Source organism: Lynx rufus, unplaced genomic scaffold, assembly GCF_022079265.1.
Source record: "Lynx rufus isolate CCGP_SWC_20201006 ecotype Redwood Valley unplaced genomic scaffold, mLynRuf1.p SCAF_2, whole genome shotgun sequence".
Taxonomy (NCBI): domain Eukaryota; kingdom Metazoa; phylum Chordata; class Mammalia; order Carnivora; family Felidae; genus Lynx; species Lynx rufus.
Genome location: NW_025814834.1, coordinates 158,055,155 through 158,069,465, shown reverse-complemented (window position 1 = coordinate 158,069,465; position 14,311 = coordinate 158,055,155).

The window sequence follows — 14,311 nt, the reverse complement described above, 5'->3', positions numbered from 1 at the left end:
AGTTACCTCCTGGTTACAAGAGAGGGCAAGATGGAATCAAGTCAGTAAAGGTGAGTTGGCTGCCAAAGGGTGCCTCCACAAGGAACCATAGTCATTACCTTCTTGAACATGTGAAATAATGGAATCCATTTTTTTTCATTGTCTACCCTTCCACACATGTATTTAACTGTGTGATCTCAGTTTCATTTTTAAAAGCATAGAAAAACACCTAGAAGACACTACCTGGAACTGAAGAGAATTGTTCCTTCTGAACGGACAGGATTACAGAGCTTCCTACATTTTCAAAATGTTTATTGTAATTACAAAAGGTTATTTCATAAAATATTAGGAAAGACACTTTATAACAGGGTTTCAAACAATCCCAACTGGGATGTTGGGGAAAATCTAGTAAATGCCATGTCTAACTACATGTAAAAGAATTCCTTGCTATGTACATAAATCATCTCAAGCATAGCATCTGTATTCTTTATCATGAGACTATTTCTTTAATTTTTAAACCAAACATAGGAAATCCATGAGATTGAATCAAAATTTTAGAAGTTATATTTTAGCTACTGAATATCTACAGGGTGGCCTGCACAATGTCATGTGCTATATATATATATATATATATATATATATATATATATATAACTTCACAAAGTCTTATTATCCCATTGTGCAGATAAATAAACTGAGAGTAAGAGAAGTTGTGTGTCTGGCCCTAAGGCAAGGAAGATGAGAGTCAACACATGTTTTGCCATGTCCTAGGCATCCCCTAAGTGCTTTACATGTAACACTGCAATTAATCCTCACAATAACCCTAATAAATGGGTTCTTTCATCATTCTCCTTTAACAGATGTGAAAACTGAGGCACAGGGCACATGAGTAACTTTCCCAAGGTCATGCAGCTAATCAGTGGGAAAGTCAGGTTGGAAGCCACAGGGTCTGTCTCTGGAGTCTCTCTGCCTTCAGTCACCATGTACTTCCTAGCAGAAATTTAACCCTATATATAGCAATTTCTATTAGAATATTGAAATAATCTATTTCACTGTATTCACAGTGTATGTAATATTTGACACATGTTAAATAAGTGATAAATATTCAAATTATGATGCAGACATAAGGAGAATATCACCACTATCCTTGAAGCCCGCCTGAGTGTTCCTTCTATTTTCTTGGATTTTCAATTTACCATTCTCTTACTTTCTAGTTTCACTATATACAGATATACCAATAAATAATGTTATTTAGTTTTACCTATTAACAAACATTGTAAGACTCTTAACATTGTATCTAGTGTTACAAAACTTGCTTTTTCTTCCCAAGATGTATCCATTTTCTTTGCATATAACTCTAGTTTATTTTCATGATTGTATAATGCTAGTGTGTGAATATTCCAGAACTTATTTTTATTCATTCTTTCAGTGAACATTTGGGTTTTCAGTTTTTGCTAATATGTACAATGTTTTTATGAACATTCCTGGAAAGTTTTTTTAGTACATGTGTGTAAGAATTTTTATATAGCGTGTATACCTAGGAATAAAATTGCTGAGCTATAGAGTAAAATTGTTCATACGTTCCCGATATCGCCAGATTGTTTTCCAAAGTGGTTGGACACTTCATACTCCTAACAGTAGTTGTCCACATTTTTGCTAACACTTGAGTTGGTATTCTCAGACTGTGAAATGTTGCCCTTCTGGTGCATGTAAATTGTGTCTCATTGTGATCTTGACTTGTATTCCCCTGTTTTCTCCTTATGTTTAGCATGTTTTCTCTTCCATTAGTGTTCTCTCATCTGTAAAATGCCTATCCATTTTTATCCAGTTTCCTGGTGGGTTAGTTCACTTTTCCTTTTTTCTCTTCAAGAATTCTTAATATATTCTAGATAGTATTTTTTGTTGATGATATGTTTGCAAATATCCTCTTCCAGTTTGTAGCCTATCTTTTCTTTTTCTCTATGGTAACTTTCAATGAACAGAAGTTTTAAATTTCAATGTAGTCATGTTTCCTATCTTTGTATGTGATTAGAGCTTCTTCTACCCTCTTTAATAAATCTTGCCCTGTTCCTGATCAATAATTATTTCCTTATATTTTATTCTTAAAATTTTCAAAATTTTGTCTCTCTTGTGGCAGTAAGAGATTTATATTTTTGTATAATAGACAAAGTAAAGTAGAACTTGCTTTTGTTTTCTATAAATACCAATTGTCCTAATACCATTTACTGAAGAATTCATTCTTCTCCAAAGATCAGCAATCAATTTTCCATATATATATATATGGGGATTTATTTCTGTCCTCTATATTCTGTTTCATTCTAATCAAATTGTCTATCTCTGTACTAATACCACACAGTCTTAATTACTACACCTTTATAATAAGTCCTTGTATCTTGTAGGGCAATTTTTCCCTCACTTTATTCTTCCTGAAGAATATCTTGGTGATTTCTTTTTTTTTAACATGACTAGTTTTTGCCAAGGTATTTTGATCCAATAACGTACACAAACTGTATGTATATAGAGTGATGAAATTTTATACATCCTTCCACCCATGTCACCACTATTAAGATGACAATATAGTATATTTCCAGCACCCCAGAAGGTTCGTTCATACTCTCTTGCAGTCAGCCTCCCTGTCAAGGGTGAACACTTTCTTCCATCCACCAATGTAGACTCGTTTTGTCAGTTTTTAAACTTCATATAAATAGAATTAGATGTTATATAGTTTGTGTCTGGCTTCTTTCAGCCAAAATTATGTTTGTAAGATTCATCCCTGTTGATGCCTATAGCAGTGGTTCTTTTTCATTGCTGTATAGGATCACTTCACATTAGAATTAGCAATGCTAATATTGGTGGTCGTTGGGTTGTTTCCAGTTTAGGGCTACCATGAATACAGTTGTTATGAACATTCTTGTATATTCGTTTCAATGGACACAGAGCTTGTTTCTATTGGGTGTATGGCAAGGAGTGGAATTGCTGAGTCGCAGGTACATCTGTGCTGGGCCTTACTAGATATTGCCAGTTTTCCAAAGTGGTTGCACCATTCGACACTCCCACCAGCAATAGCAGAGCTCCAGGTGCCCTATGTACTTACCAGTGCTTGGTGTCGGGAATCCTTACAAATGTATCCCTTTTGCTGGCTATATAGTGGTAAATTGTCATGGCTTTAGATTTATATCTCCTTGATGAATAAGGAAGTTGAGGGGCACCTGGGTGGCTCAGGCGGTTGAGCCTCCGACTTCGGCTCAGGTCATGATCTCGCAGTCTGTGAGTTCGAGCCCCGCATCAAACTCTGTGCTGACTGCTCAGAGCCTGGAGCCTGTTTCAGATTCGTGTCTCCCTCTCTCTCTGACCCTCCCCCGTTCATGCTCTGTCTCTCTCTGTCTCAAAAATCAATAAACGTTAAAAAAAAAATTTTAAAAAAAAAGGAAGTAGAGCATCTTTTCATATGCTTATTGACTGTTTTTGTACCACTTTTTGTGACATGCCTATTCAAAGCTTTTCACCATTCTTTTAGTTGGGTTGTCATGCTTTTTCTTATTTATGGGAATTCTTTTTATAATGTAGATTCAGCTCCTTGGTTATTGCAGTGTATGGCTTGCCTTTTCACTGTATTAATGGTATATTTTGATGACTGAAAGTTCTTAATTTTAATAACTTTAATTCCATGTGTCTGTATTTCATGTATAATATGAAATATTTAAGAATTCTTACCCAGCCCATGACCATCTCTTATGTTTTCTTCTATCTTTTTTCTCCTTTTGTATTTGGGTTTGTGATCCATCTGAAATTAATTTCAGGATATGATGTGAGGTAGGGGTTAAGCTTCCCCCCTAACTGTTAAGGAAATCCAGTGTACAGCACCCTTTATTGTAAATACCACCCTTTCTCCACTGAATTAGAGTGTTGCTTTGGCGATAAACAGGTTACCATATATATGTTGAATTGTCTCTTAACTTTGAGTTCTGTACCATTTTTAATCTTGCACCATTACCTCATTATCTTAATTATTATAACTTCTTAAATCTTGATATCTAGAAGTACAAAGTGTCCAGCTTATTCACCTTCTTCAATATTGCTTTAACTACTTTTGGCATTTTGTATTTCCACATACAATTTTAGAATCAGAGTGTCATTTTCCATATTTAATAAAACCTGCTGGGATTTCTATTGTGATTGCATTGATTCTATAGATCAGTTTGGGGAGAATTGGCATTTTCACAATATCAAGTGTTTCAATTCATGAACACAATTTGAAGTTTTCCATATAGAGATTTTCCACATCTTTTCTTATATCTGTTCCTAGGTATTTGATAGGTTTGGTGCTATTATAAATGGAGTTGCTTTTTTTTTTTTCATTTTCTACCTGTTTGTATTAGTATACACTGATTTTTGTATATTGATCTTATATCCAACATTAGGGCTAAATGAACTCAGTGATTGTTAAGTTTAAAGTAAGGCCATGTAGTACCATTAAAATGATGTTGTACTTTTTTAAGTGTATAGTATCAGGAGGTACAAGATGTCATTATGTCTCATTTTTAGTGATGCTAAACTCGATTATTATATTAAGGTAGTGTAATGGCTAATTTTATGTGTCAATTTGGCTAGGCTATGGTGCCTAGTTGTTTGGGAAAACACCAGTCTAGCTATTTCTGTGAAGATATTTTTTAGATTTCATAACACTGACAATCAGAGTAGACTTAGAGTAAAGCAGATTACCCTCTATTGTGTGTCTGTGTGTGTGTGTCTGTGTGTGTTGGGGGGGCATTCATCCAATCATTTGAAGGTGATAAGAACAAAGACTGAGGTTTCCTGAGAAAGAAGCAATATTCCCCCACAGAAACAGAAACCCTGCCTGAGTTTCCCACTTGCTAACCTGCCCTCCAGATTTCAGATTCAGGAGAATTCCTAGCTTGCCAGCTTGCTCAAGATTTCAGACTTGCTAGCCTCCACAGTCACATAAGCCAAGTCTTTAAAATTAACCTCTCTATAGATAGATGTATCTTATTGATTTTGTTTCTCTGAAAAACCCTGACTTGTATGAGTCATGTCTCAAGTTTCTCCACTATAAAAATTACTATTTCCCCCTTTATAATTATTAGGAATCTTGCAGGAAGATATTTTTAAATAGGTAAATTTCCTGTTTCTCAACATAAGTGCTAATTTTAGCATCCATAGATGATTCTTGCTGCAACAATTGTTATTGTGATACTTGACAATGCTGGGTTTTGTCTGAAATTAGGAATTGTACTATAAGAAAAAGCCATCCATTCATCCCATTTATACATATTTTTAAAACTAAGAAAATAATCCCATTTACAATTGTGTCAGAAAGAATAAAATACCTAGGAATAAATTTAACCAAGGAGGTAAAACACCTGTACTCTGAAAACTATAAAACATTGATGAAAGAAATTAAAGACAACACAAATAAATAGACATACCATGTTCATGGATTGGAAGAATTAATATTGTTAAAGGGTCCACACTACCAAAGCAATCCACTGATTCAATGCAATCCCTATCAAGACACCAATAGTATTTTTCACAGAACTAGAATAATAATCCTAAAACTTATAGGGAACTACAGAAGACTCCAAATAGCCAAAGTAATCTTTAGAAAGATGACCAAGGCTGGAAGTATTACATTCCCAGATAACTATAGTAATCAAAAACAGTATGGCATATATATATATATATATATATATATATATATATATATATAAAATATATACAAAGAAACATTACTCAGCTATAAAAAAGAATGATATCTTGCCATTTCTGACAACATGGATGGATATAGGTTATTATAATAAGTGAAATAAGTCAGACAGAAAAAGACAAATACCATATGATTTCACTTATATGTGGAATCTAAAAAGAAAAACAGGGGCGCCTGGGTGGCTCAGTTGGTTAAGCATCCGACTTCAGTTCAGGTCATGATCTCGCGGTTTGTGAGTTTGAGCCCCGCATCAGGTTCTGTGCTGACAGCTCGGAGCCTGGAGCCTGCTTCAGATTCTGTGTCTCTCCATCTCGGCCCCTCCCCTGCTCATGCTCTGTGTCTCTCTGTCTCTCAATAATAAATAAACGTTAAAAAAATTTTTTTTAAGGAAAACAAATGAAAGAAAAAAACAGAAACAGACTCAGATACAGGGAACAAACTGATAGTTGCCAAAGGGGAGAGAAGTGGAAGGATGGATGAAATAGGTGAAGGGGATTAGGAGGTACAACCTTCCATTTATAAAATAAATAAGACACAAGGAAATACAGCATGGGGACTATAGTCAATAATACTGTAAAAACTTTTTTTGTGTGTGGTGACAGATGGTAACTAGACTTATGGTGATCATTTTGTAATGTATATAAATCACTGAATCACTATGTTGTACACTCGAATCTAATACAATATTGTATGCCAATTATACTTAACTAAAAAAAATTTAAGGTGGACACATCTCCACCTTGAAAGCAAAATAAAATAAAACAAAATAGTAAAATAAAATAAAATGAATAAAATAAAACACATTTTAAAATATCCAAATACATAAGTCTTTACTAATTTTTCTGTGCTACTATCAAACTTAATTGTTTATAGTTAGAGACTGTGGTCAACATTATGCTAATTCTCTGAAATAGTCAAGATTTATATAATACATTTGCCAAGTTGTGTAAGTGTTCCTTGAGTACTTGAGAAGAATGTTTATTTTTAAAACTTTGGTGGTCCAGATTTCTATATATGTCCATTAAATCAAGCTTGCTAATTGGGTTGTTCAAATTTTTTATATTGTTACTAATTTTAGACTACTCAAATAATAATAGAGAAATGTTTTGAAGTCTTCCAGGATGACATTGAATTTCCTTCCAGTAGTCTACAAACACTTTGTGTTAGCTATTGTGATGTGCAAGTTTATAATTATTTTATCTTCCTTGTTAAATTACTTTTTATCACTTGGTATTAACCACTTTTATCCCTATTAAAGCCTTTTCCTTAAAGTCTGTATTTTTCTGCCATTAAAGTAGCTACCTCAGTGTCCTTTTGGTTTTATTATTGTTGCCGACCTTGAATTCCAAAATGAAGATGTGTACTTGGTGATGTTAGCCATGTGTCACTGAAGCTTGTTAAGCATGAAAGTTATACAAATAAAGCAATGTTTTATGGGTTTCTAGGAATGCTAAAAACTTTTCTTCTGCTAAGAATTATTTTTTAAAGAAAAACATCAAAATAACTTTAAGTATCAGTGTTTTAATTTCTATAGGATTATTCCTTGTTCTCAATTTAATTGTAAGTTGCTCTACTGTGGAAAGAAACAAATCTTGTTGGTTTATTTTAGTAATAATAAACCTGTCTCCTTAAAACCAGATGTTTTTCACCGTAGATTAACCATCACTATTGCCAAACGTGCCTCTGTGTGTGTGTGTGTGTGTGTGTGTGTGTGTGTGTGTGTACAGTTTATTCCACCTTAAAGAAAGGGCTACATATATCTGTAGAAACCCATGATGTCAATGTTGTTATGGCCTCCCCCATGTTACAACATCTGCCTCCCTGATAAGTGCTTCCACTCAATGCCCTTCCTTTCTCCTGCCCACCTTCTCTGGCCACTAGCCTTAAGACTCCTGTTATGTGTTGCCTCTAATGAAGCATTTCCTGATCTCACCACATGGCACTGACCGCTCCTCCCATTCTATTCTTTTTTAAAAAATTTTTTATTTAATGTTTATTTCCGAAGGAGAGACACAGTGTGAGTGGAGGAGGGGCAGTGACACACACACACACACACACACACACACACACACACACAGAATCTGAAGCAGGCCCCAAGCTCTGAGCTGTCAGCACAGAGCCCGAAGTGGGACTTGAACTCACAAACCGCAAGATCATGACCTGAGCCTAAGTTGGACGCTCAACCAACTGAGCCACCCAGGCGCCCTTCTTCCCATTCTATTCTGTATAAATGCCTCTCACAGCAGTCATTAAATGTCTTACTCCCCACACTTGAACCCGCCCTGACCCCAAGGAGATTGGGTTCTAGTCCAGCTGGGATTCAACTCCATGTCTCCAGTGGCTATCATGATGCCTTGATTCACGTAGAGATGCTTGGGAAAGGGAGGAAGAGAGGAAAAGAAAAATCGTTTTAGTCAGCAGGAAGAGGTTTTTGTCCTCCCGCTCATAATTTACTGGGTGATAAAGATGCATGTATGGAATGCTGACAGCAAGTCAGTTGAACCCAAGGCTCTGTGGGACAGGGAGATGAATCCTGCTCAGAGCGCCCCAGGGAGGCCTCTGGAGCCTGTCTGGTGAGCCAGAAATATCTTTATTCCACCTCACTTAATGCAAAGTAATTTAACTCTTTGATGGGATAGACTTGCATAATGAGTTACATAACAATTGGCTTATTCCCCCCCCCCCCCAACAGGTAGTTTCTTCCCCAACAGGTCCTTTCTTCCCTTTTGAGAAGTAAAGCTTCCTGGAATTACTTCATCTTTGTTTGAAGTCAATTAAATATTAAAGGATTTCTCCCAACTTTGCATAAGCCAACAGAATCGAAAGTTCACTTCACAGCATTATGAGAAAAAGAGCACAGATCTTCTGCATCAATTCCGCCCCTCCTCCCTCCCCACTCCTATGCACTGCTCTCCCCTGTTCTTTACTCATTTAACTAACTCTTGCCTGGACGACCTTGACCTTCCAAGATTGTATTTCTCCAATGCATTCGTTCCCCAAGGCAAAATGAGTCTCATAAAGTATAAATTTCACTCTGAACCTTTTTTTGAATTCTGACTAGATTTAGTCTCATTCTGCAGCCTGGACTCAGAACCCACCGCCTGCATTATTAGCTCCAGTGTCATCTCACACCGCTCCTCCCTATGTGACCTGAAGCTCCAGCTACACCAGGTGACTTAAGGTGGCTCCAGGTTTGCTCATGCTGCTTTCTGTACCTTGAGCGCCGCCCCTCCCCTGTGTTCCCATCTACAGACAAGTGTGTCCCACCCAACTCTTGCCCCTGTCTGCACCCTGCCTTGGAGGCACCTGGCTCAAGCACCTGCTGCCATTGGCAGCCCAGCCTCCATTTTCCCACCTTTTAGGCCATAGGTGCCTGTATTTTCCTTGGAGAACCAATCCCTCCACTCTTAACTATGTCATTAATGAGGGATTCGCTCTGTATAGAGCTCCAGGGATAGGCCCTGACTGGCTTAAACCTACTGGAATATCTTGTCTCCCAGACACAATCATCGGTTCATGGATGAGAACATGACCCAATGCAGGGATGCAAACACTCCCCCCCCCCAGCTTAGGTGCTTTAGGGTTTGAGACTGCTAAAGCTGTATTTGCTACCACAAGAGGAATCACTTTGTGAATGGAGCCATCCCAGGGGAAGCAGATATGACAGATAGATCTTAGAATGTCATTAAGTGCTGGACCAAGCTGAGCCTGAAGACAAACCTCTCCTGGACATTGTTATGTAAATAAATACTTTTTAAAAATTATAACTTAAGCATATTTGTGTTGGATTTCTATCACTTTGCAAAAAAATATGTCCAACCATTACTCTTAATTCAATGACACCTTCTAGAATCTCTCCTGGAGCTCTCTTCACCAGTTTTCTGGCTCCCCTACTATAAATGCCTTAAAGACAGAGGCTGTGCCATTCACGTAAAAGGTATTCATACTCGACAAATGTTGGAGGAATAACACAATGTATAGATCAGAGCAGCACCAGAGAGCAGTAAAATGCATTGTAAGCACAAAAGATGTTTGTAATAATTTACTACACTGTTGGGCATTATTCTTGGCTGTGGTTCTCTATGCTTTCATTGTGTCTTCTTGGTAGGAAGTATATAGCCAGATATCACTGGGAAGCAATCAATAAAACTATAATATAATAGGATAGAAAACTAGAAGTTGCATTTTCTGGAGAATGTCAGTACTGTTTGTAAAACTTTTAATTATGTAGATACATACACATATGTGTACATTCGGTTACAGTGTAAAATGTATTTCTTACTACAGATGGAAGCAAAATATTTTTGAAAACCATTGATCTGGCTCCCACCTGAGACAATTCTATAATATAGAATACAAAAGGATTGAAAATAATAGAGTGTATGATGTTAGAGAGGGTTCTTATTTTGTAAAACTTTTTTAGCCATATAGGTAGATACACATATATATGTAGTACTGAGTCACAATGTGATATGTATTTCTTACTGTCAGGAGTAGCCAAAAAGTTTGAAAACCACTGATCTGCTTTCTCCTTGGGGCCAGAAATACTGCAAAGTGGTTATGATTGTATGAGCTGCAGCCAGCAAGGTGAAGAGAGGGAAGGAGGCTTCATAGTTGCCTCAGCCCCAAGAACCATGTAGGCAGGCAATATATTTGTAGACTGACTCCTGGACTTCTAGACAATTGGTGAAGGGCACATCCACACAACTGCTTGTAGAGCAGAGGCAGGCAACAGGGCTGGCCCTGACAAGGCTTGTATCTTTCCAGCCTATTTCCATGCCCAACCTGAGTTAAAAGCCATGTAGACACAGGAGCCAGAAGCCTTGAGAGAAAGAGGCTCAACAGTTTGAATTGCTTGTTACCTTTGGCTTTCTGCCTAAAGGAGTTCCAACGGTGTACTCTGCAAAAAAACCTGACCTTGGGGATTAAAGTTACAGAGACAATCTACTAGTATTCATGGATGCTTGAGTATCAGGAGAATAATAGTAACAAAAGTCAGGTGTTTCTTAAAAAGCAGGTAATTTGCTTTTTGTAAAAAAATGTTGCTCTTTTCGTGTTTTAAAATGTTCATCCCTTGTTTTCCATATTTATTTTTAGTTTGTTTCATTCTCTAGATGTTTAGCACTTAAAGAATGTTATATTCCTTTGACTAGTTTTAGCTTTATTTTAATCTTCCTTTAAATTGTTTCAGCTACCTAGCTTACTCTTTATATTCCATTTAAAATCTCCTTCCATTATTTCCACTTTAAAAATTTTTGTTTCCTTTTTCTACTTTTGCTTTATTCACAAACACATCCTTGAAATAATAAGCTTCTCATTTCAACATCTAAAATTTTAATTCTTATTCATTTTCCCCAGTAATACTTTGTAACCAGGATTCTGCTTTTTTTAACCTGTTTGATGTATTGTTTTTACACCTTCTATTTGGTTTCTCTTATCTCAGTCTCAATTTCTCTCCCCCACCTTTAGTTTTATTGGTTTATAAGTGTATTTTCTTATTTGTAATTTTAATTATTCTGTTCCTTGCATAATGTGCATTTATCAGACTGACCAGCTTCAGAAATGCAAAACTCAGCCTCCTAACTACTGTACTATTCAGCCTTCTTACTCTGTAAGCATTTTTGTAACTAACTAAACTAGAATATTTCCTACACCAGTGTGCCTCTAACATATTTTTCCCCTTCGATCCATCTTCTTTCTTGGTAGGGTTACAAGAAATCCTGTTGCCTGAATCTTTTCATTTCCATGTAGTCATTACAAAGAGCAAGAAGCAGCTGCCTAGAGCCAGAAGAAACCAGGGTTTCTAAAACAGAGTCGATGAGACCCTTATTGGATGGCTTCCACATGTATGATACATCTGCGTATCACTGGGACTGGGTCCAGCTGCCAGACTGTGTCAGAAGGAAGTACTTCTTCCATCTCTTAACCCTCAGTGGAAGTTTCTCAGGGAAGCCTTCAGAATTAGAGGGAGGTGACAAGAGGGGGCTCCAATCTTTTGTCCAGCTCTCTGGGAGGAAAGAGGACTCTCCCTTGAACCCAGAGGCATAATTTGAACAACTGAAATGACTGTGGCCGAGAATCTCACCATTAAATGCCATTGGGTTCCTTTGAGAAGGTGTGTCAGTCAAAGTCTGATGAGAAGATAGAAATTACGTAGTAGTTTGAACAAGGAATTAGAGCAACGGGGAATTTGCTAGTGAGACAGGAAGAGAACTCAACACAATAGAACACCAGGCATCAGAAGTAGCCACCACCCCTCAGGCTGAGATAGGGGACCCAAGGAAAAACTCCACCCCTTCCAGGGCTGAGGCCCATACACCATTGGAGAGGGTGCAGTGGGGCTCATTGGATGGCAGAGAGGTTCACTGAGAGGTCATCTCAGTGGAACTTGCTGGAAAGCGGCTCTCTGGAGTGCTGGGCAAAGCTATTCTCTGAAAGAAGCCATGCCTTCATGAAAAGCCACCTGAAAGGGTGTGGGGAAAGTTGCCCGGGAGGAGGTGCCCTGCCAGCAGCACCCCATCATGGAGATGCCCAAGGGCGTGTGCTGGGGGAAGATGCCCTCCATACGTGCCTGCTGCAAAGCTGCTGGAGGCAGGTTCATGAAGAGGTGCTTTGCTAGCAACTGTCTGCTATGAAGCTGCCCAAGGGAAGATACTCTGTGCTGCCAGCCACTAGGCACTGCAGAAAACACAGGCACACTCCTGCACACACACCCACAGCAGGAGCCGTGGGAGGAGCACACCAGAAACAGGAAGGGAGCTCCTTCTTCCTGCCATGCTCCCCCAGTACTCTCTGTCAACAAAGCTTAACATCATGGTAACTACAAAAGAAATTCTTAAAGGGTTCAGCTCCATCATCACAGATGGATAATGAGTAGATTTGGAGCTAAGACACAAGGAATTGGAAATGGGACCAGTATACCCCTTTGGCTACTTAGTTTCGGCATTCGCTCTTCTACATGCATTTGAGACCTGTACGACAGTGATGCAACTCTGTATTTCCATCTAACAAGATATTGCTATTTGTACAAATGAAGAAATTCTCACCCTTCCCCAAAATAAGGACACACACAGTCACAACTGTTATTGTATACACTGTATCAATGACTCCTTAAATTCTATCACAGTCCCACTGAATATTTTCTTACCTAAATACTGCATTATAAGGTTAAGCACCACTGACTTGCATGAAGTAAAAGTGGGGAAAGAGAAATAGCATGCATACATAAACATATAACAGGCAAAGAGAAAGTATGTAAAGCTATTACAATTCTCATTTCAGTAGTTGGCCATGGGCTAGAGCTGATGTCTGGCTTCCTACCTTCCTCTACCTATTGTATATTTCCCCTTACTCTCAGCCAGAAGTGGAGTTGGCCAGTTTTTAATCTGGTGGAGTGACTCACACCTTTGTTCAGAAGACTGAGTCCTCAATCATCCTGCCTTTTTTTTTTTTTTTTTTGGTTCTAGCTTTCCGTTAACATTTGCTATTGATCATGGAACCAATAAGAGTGCCACATGGCCTCCCTTGCCTTCATGTGTAGCAGCTACTCATTTCCCTTGGTGATTGGCCTCAACAACTCCAGCCAGTAGAGTTGCCTCTTATTTTTGGCATGTTCAGTGATACAAGGGCTCTAAATGGCCAGGTGGCAGTCTTCTCTTCAAATTCAATGGAACCACTGTTGTGTCCTCTGGATCATAGCATTTCTCTCCCCAGGGCTAAGACTTCTGTAGGAGCAAAGCTCAGAGTGGGCAGGACAGGAAGCAGAATCCTGTGGATGGATTATTAGATGTAATAGTGAGAAGAGCTGCTCCCGTTTCCACTCCTTGTTCCCAGAACTATGCAATCTGGCCATGGGAGGAAATAATGCCATGTAGTGGTCTCTGATTAAAGCCTGAATTGCACCCTGTCAAACAGAACTCCCTCCTTTCAGTGCTGTCTCCAGATGGTGGCATAACGGAGTCTTCAGTGAGTCATTCCATCTTCAATTAGGTTAGCCACTCTCAGGTTATGGCATATGTGGTAAGTTCAGTTTCTTCCGTGGATATATGCTCACTGATGCATTTCTCTGCTGCGAAATGAGTTCCTTGATCAGAGTAAATACTGTGCAGGATGCCATGTTGGTAGATAAAGATTTTGGAATTTATTGATGGTGATGCTGGCAGAAGCTTAAAGAGCAGAGAATACAAATCCATACCCAATGTAAGTGTTATTTCAGTGTGGATGAATTTCTGCCCACTCTATGATGGTCCGTATAATCAACCTATGGGGTGCCTGGATGGCTCAGTCAGTTGAGCATCTGACCTCAGCTCAGGTCATGATCTCGCGGTTCACGAGTTCGAGACCCGCATCAGGCTCTGTGCTGACAGCTTAGAGCCTGGAGCCTGCTTCAGATTCTGTCTTCCTCTCTCTCTCTCTCTGCCTCTCCCCTACTCATACTGTCTCTCTCTGTCTCTCAAAAATAAATAAACATTAAAATTTTTTTTTAAAATATATAATCAACTTATTACCATTCAGCTGAGGAATGGAGGCACCAACCCAATTAGTCACTGGATTTTCATGTAGGTCTCAGCTGTTGGTAGACTAGGCACTACTCAGTAGTAGCATTAG